Source organism: Myotis brandtii, unplaced genomic scaffold (assembly GCF_000412655.1).
Source record: "Myotis brandtii unplaced genomic scaffold, ASM41265v1 scaffold959, whole genome shotgun sequence".
Taxonomy (NCBI): domain Eukaryota; kingdom Metazoa; phylum Chordata; class Mammalia; order Chiroptera; family Vespertilionidae; genus Myotis; species Myotis brandtii.
This window is the reverse complement of record NW_005371966.1, coordinates 1,154,924-1,161,004: the sequence shown is the minus strand read 5'-3', so window position 1 is coordinate 1,161,004 and position 6,081 is coordinate 1,154,924. Positions and strand designations below refer to the sequence as shown.

At 52.2% G+C, this 6,081-nt stretch overlaps 1 protein-coding gene across 1 annotated transcript in view; it reads left to right on the top strand.

Moving 5' to 3' along the window:
• Window positions 1-6: 6 nt before the first annotated feature.
• Window positions 7-6,081, top strand: part of ZFP92 (ZFP92 zinc finger protein) — a 10,529-nt gene continuing 4,454 nt past the window's right edge. The window contains 1 exon segment of the mRNA XM_005886173.2: window positions 7-112. The gene's annotated coding sequence lies outside the window, so the exon portion shown is untranslated.

Below are 6,081 nucleotides of genomic sequence, written 5' to 3'. Positions count from 1 at the left end.
CCTTCCTGGGCGCCCCAGGAAGGCAGCCTGGCTGCCCAGTGTGTGTCCACTGACTGCGCTTCGCCACCGATCCGGGGGCCGGCAAGAGCGCATCCCGTCGCCCAGCCGCCTGGTAAGTTTGGACTGTTCGCCTCTTCATGTGGGAGCACCGTGCAGGCTGGCACAGCGACCCTGGTCGCAGCACTCCTGCCTGGGGCACCCGGCGAAGCGTCCACAGGCACAGGGCTGGGGGTTGTGCCCTTTGGTGGTGTGGGGGGATGGCGGTGAAGCGCACCCCCCCCCCCAAGGCTTAAGAAGAGGAAGCTCAGGGCAGGGTAGAGGCCCTCAAGGGCAGGAGAGGGACCGAACTGAACAGCGGGGACTGTGCGGGAATTGTGCAGGGCTGCCCTGCAGGGCCAGTTCTCACAAATCCCCTCCGAGCTCCCATTGTGGGCCAGGTTGCTGCGGGCATTGGGGGTACATCTGGGAGCGAATTTGCTTTAACTCCCTCCCTGCTCGGTGGGTCCAGTTTTAGTGGCAGGGCACAGACAATGAAAGGTAATGGTTTCAAATGAAGAATAATAAAGTATGCTAAATGGTGGGAAGTGCCAAGGGAAAAAATAGAGCAGAGGAAGGGAGGGGAGGTGTGGGATTGCATGTTTAAGTAGTGTGGTTAAAAGGCAACATTTCTGAAAAACTTAAAGGAAATGAGCGAGCCTACCAGGCAGAGGGAACAGCCAGTGCAAAGGCCCTGAGGCAGGAGTGGCCTGGTGAGTAGGAAGAAGAGTTCAGGGGCCAGTGTGACTGGAGCAGGGGAAGCAAGGATGTGGGAGGAGGGGAGAGAGAGGTCAGGAAGGGCCATGGGTTTACTCTGAGTGAGACAGGCACTTCAGGGAGGGTGCTAAGCAGGGAAGGGCAGAACCTCACTAGGAGGTGGCTCTCTTTATGCCCAGCCCAGCCTCTACCTCTGAGGCCAGGGCCTGGAGACACCAGTTGCACGGTTGTTCCTCAGAGGGTTTTGCTGGGCCAGGTGCCTGGAGGCCCCTGGGCTGACCTATGGCAGCTTTCAGCCTAGACCTGGGCTCTGGACTGAGGCTGGCCTTCCCAGGCCCTGGGTCTTCCAGCTTTTCCACCAGGTGGGTGGCAGGTGATGTGCGCTTCAGGGAAGGCTGCTGGGGCCAAGGGAAGGCTGTTGGGTCTTGAATCACTAGACCCCAGAGGAAGTCCCACCAGGATGGAAGAAGACCGGGTGCAGTGTCCCGGGTGTCCTCCCTTCACCTTCTTTCATCCAGTCCCCCCCCCCCCCCCCCCCCCCCCCCCCCCCCCCCCCCCCCCACCTCCTGATCCAGCCTGAGTGGTGGGACTGCTGACTGCCTTTCCAGTTGTTTGTTTGTTTTCTGTTTTCTTTTTCTAGGGAAATAGCCCCATCTCGTGGTCTTCCGAAGGCATCAGCGCCCAAGCCCACTGGCCACCCCTCCCGCTTTGGGCTTTGAAGCCCGCTTCACTTCGCCCCCTGCACTCCTCCCCTCCCCCCTCGGGGTGAGCAGGTGGCTCCTCTTTCTCAGCTTTCCCTCTGCCAGGACCAGTGAAGGGGTGGGAGTCTGCCCCCTTCTTGGGGGCAAACCAGCCCAGGAGGAGACTGGCAGGGCCTTCCTGGCTTCTGGCCTGGGGCACTGCTGTCCGATGGACCCTCCCCTGCATCCCAGTGCCAGGTTTCAGGAAAGCTGAGCTTCGGGGTCCGGAATCATCTTTCCGTTTCTCCTCTATTCTGGTGGCCCAAGGTCAAAGGGTCTTAGGAGAAGCTGTTCTCCAGCTCCACAGGCTCCTTCTGGATTGTTCCTTATGCACGTGCTAGGGAGCGTCATCCCATTCCCACCTGGAGGGTTACTTGGAGTTATAGTCTGTGAGGAAAGGGCTTGGTGTGTCTTTCCTTCCAGGATTTGGAAGTGTGCTGACTTTGGGGGTCTAGGTCTCTAACATAGACACTGTTGCGTGCGACCACTCATCGTGGCTGGCACCTCCCAGTGCGCCTTGTGGTGTTGAACTTGAATGTTGGTCTCCAACTACAGGTGAGCCTGTCATGCTGTTTCTCTCAGGTGGTCACAGCTCAATGGCTGTTTCTCCACTGGGGGCTTGGACCCCAGTATGTCTTGGAGCGGGGGACCGTAGATAACACTCTTCCTTTAGACTTTTCTGTTTTTCAAGATGGACCATGACCTGGCGTTACAGCCGTGGGAGAGAGAAAAGAAGTGCTGTTCTTCAAAATAATGTGCTGCTGGTCTGGAAAGCCCGGATGTTCCCACTAGTCTCCACCCTACACCTTTATAGCCCGTTATGTCCCCCCAGTGACTGACGGGGTGTCAGAATGAAATGTGACGTGTGGACATCAGCATGATTACTCGACAGCCACACCTCTTGACTCCCCTTTTTTTATTGAGATGAGATTCGCATAAAATAAAATTGACCATTCTAAAGCGAATAATTCAGCGGCATTAAGTATATTAACAATGTTGTGCAACCATCACCGCTGTCTTGTTCCAGAACATTTTCATCACCCATGGAGAAAACCCTATACCCACAAAGCAGTCACACAAACACACACACACACACACACACACACACACACACACACTGCTCCTCCCCCCACACACACACACCCTCACACCTCATGCCCACCGATCTGCTCTCTGACTCTCTGGATTTTCCTATTCTGCACATGTCATATGTTAGTTTTTAAAAAATATCTTTTTATTGATTTTTTTTAGAGAGAGAGAGAGAGAGAAACATCAGTGTGAGAGAGAAACATCAATCAGCTGCCTCCACTATGCACCCAGACTGGGAATTGATCCTGGAACCTGGGCATGTGCCCTGATCTGGAATCGAACCGGCAACCCTTCCGAGCACGGGATGCTGCTCACCCAATTGAGCCACACCTGCCAAGGCCATGTCATATTTTTAAAGATAAGATTATTTTTTGATGGCAGGTCACAAGACAGTGACACTTAGAGAAATGAAAGGCAGAACTCTTTCTTACAACTCAAAGGAGAGGAGGCTGCCACATGGGGGTGCATCGGGGTAGCGTGCTAGTTTCCGCGGGGTCCCTCTGGGCATAGGGGCTGTCCCTAGTTTTCTCGTACTGACCCCTGAGTGTGGGAGCCCAATAAGGGGGTGAGGACATGTTTAGTGGCCCCAGAGTGAGGGCCCCATGATGGGGGAGGTAGCTGGGATGGGAGCTCAACAAACTGCCCATGAAGAGCAGAGAAAAGGGGGTTTTCAGTCATAAGTTCCAAATTAGGTCAAGACAGCTCTTGTGAAATTTTATATTACATCATATAAATGGAATCATACCATCTGTGGCCTATTGTGTGTCTGGCTTTTGTCACTGAGCATAATGTCTCCAAGGTTCGCCCGCATTGTAGCATGTATCGGCATCTCATTCCTCTTTATGGCCAAGTAATATTCCATTGTGTGTACGACCACATTTGGTTCATCTGTTACATTCGTCAGACGGTGGACACTGGGTTGTTTCCACCTGTTGCCGCTCTGGTGAATCACGCTGCTGGAAACATTCGTGTACAGGCTTTTATTTGCACACCTGTTTGCAGTTCTTTTGAGTATATGTCCAGGAGTGGAATTGCTGGGTCATGCGATAACTATGTTTATTTATTGAGGAACCATCAAACTATTTTCCCTTTTAATTTTGAACACCGTCGAGCAAACCGACAAGTAGAGAGACTAGTGTAATGAAGCCCAGGTACCAGCCTCCCAGTCAGTGCCCTCCAGCTCCTCTTATTTGCTAGTTTGCTCTTCCCTTTCCTTCCATTCTATTCCCTTCCCATCATTTTAAAGTAAGTTTACAGGCCATTTTCTCCCAAAATGCTTCAATGTGCATCTCTTTTTTTGTTTAAGTCTCACCTGAAGATATCTTTCCATTGATTTTTTAGGGAGAGTGGAAGAGAGAGGGAAAGACAGAGAGAAACATCCAAGTGAGAGAAACACATCGATTGGTTGCCTCCTGCACAAGTCCCGACCCGGGCCTGGGCCAGGGAGATGCCTGCAACCGAGGTACGTGCCCTTGAAAGGAATTGAACCCAGGACCCTTTAGTCTGCAGGCTGATGCTCTGTCCACTAAGCCAAACCGGCTAGGGCTCAATGTGCATCTCTTGACAAGCACATTTTGTTAAATGGCTCAGTGCCATTTTCCATCCAATGCACGAGCAGCAGTGGTCCCATTGTCCTCTGAGAGTCACTCCACAGTAGGCCCTCCATGCCCCCCAGTGCCTTTGACTCCTCTTTTGTTCATGCCTGATAAAAGACTGCCCATGGCTCGGTGGTTGAGCGTCGACCTATGAACTAGGACAGTGGTCGGCAAACTGGGGCTCGCGAGCCACATGCGGCTCTTTGGCCCCTTGAGTGTGGCTCTTCCACAAAATACCTACTTCTGCGCATGGGCCACCCGCACATGGTATTTTGTGGAAGAGCCACATTCAAGGGGCCAAAGAGTCGCATGTGGCTCGCGAGCCGCAGTTTGCCAACCACTGAACTAGGAGGTCATGGTTCAGTTCCCGGTCAGAGCACATATCTGGTTGCAGGCTCCATCCCCAGTGTGGAGCATGCAGGAGGCAGCTCATCAGTGATTCTCTCTCATCATTGATGTTTCTATCTCTCTCTCTCCCTCTCCTTTCCTCTCTGAAATCAATAAAAATATATTTTTAAAAAGGAATCCATTGCACTTGGATGTTGGCCCCTTAAATCTCTTTTCATCTGGAACAGTCATCTTTTCTAAGCCTCCTCTCTTCCCCAGGACACTCATTTGCAGAGAACAGGGAACAGCCCACTTCTGGATCAGACTGCTTGCTTTCTTGTGGTGTCTTGAACTGGCCCCCTCCGTCCCTGAGATGCTCTGTAAACTGCAAGTTGGGTCCCAAGGCTGCATCAGAATCAGGTCAAGACTTGGCAAGAGCCCTCCTGGGCCACCTGAGCAGTCCCCGCAGCATCCCCGAAGGGACGTCCCACCTCTGTCCCACCATTGTTAGATTAGCTTTCTCTCTCGTGACCAGCAGACATTTGACATCACGTGGATGTCTGTTCTTTGCCTTTCATCTAATGCAGCGGTTCTCAACCTGTGGGTCGCAACCCCTTTGGAGGACGAACGACCCTTTCACAGTGTTCGGCTAAGACTATCCTGCATATCAGATATTTACATTACAATTCATAACAGTAGCAACATTCCAGTTATGAAGTAGCAACGAAAATAATTTTATGGTTGGGGTCACAACATGAGGAACTGTATTTAAAGGGCCAGAAGGTTGAGAACCACTGATCTAATGGTATTTATTTATTTATTTAGTTAGTTTAATCCTCACCCGAGGATATTTTCTCATTGATTTTTAGAGAGAGTGGGAGGGGGAGAGACAGAGAGAAACATCGATGTGAGAGGGACTCATTGATTGGTTGCCTCCTGCCCGAGGGCCGGGGAGGAGCCTGTAACCGAGGTACTTGCCCTTGATCGGAATCGAACCCGGGACCCTTCAGTCCGCAGGGAAATGCTCTATCCACGGAGCCAAACCAGCTAGGGCCATCTAATGGTTTTTAGCATCCACTCGACCTTAAGGGATTCTGTCTCTCTGATTCATAGAAACTTCTTCATAAGACATATGAGTTTATTTATTCTGGGCCAGTGTTGATTGACAATGTATCACAGGTGATAAGGGACTTTGGGCCAATTTCAGTGCTCTGGGGACCCTGTCCCTTTGTCCTCTCTCTTGTTGCACAAACACGCTGTGCTCGCCCACAGCAGCATAAGAAACACTCCAGGCTCAGGCCCACCCGCCCACCATCCACAGCCTTGTTCCTCCACTGCTCCGCCCAGGACTTCCACCTTTCAGTCTCCAGTTGGGTGGAAACAACATCCTTAGAGCAAACTTTCTTCTTCTGGCTTTGAGAACTGATGTGGAGAAAGAAATCTGGTTCCGTCCACTTTGTCAGTGACACGCTCTTCCTGCCCTTAATGTGAGCCCGGGCTCCTTCCTGTCCCCCGGGGGTGAGGGGGGAAGGAGGAGAAGGGAGGATGGGGGAGGCCCCAGCATGGCCTCAGGGTCT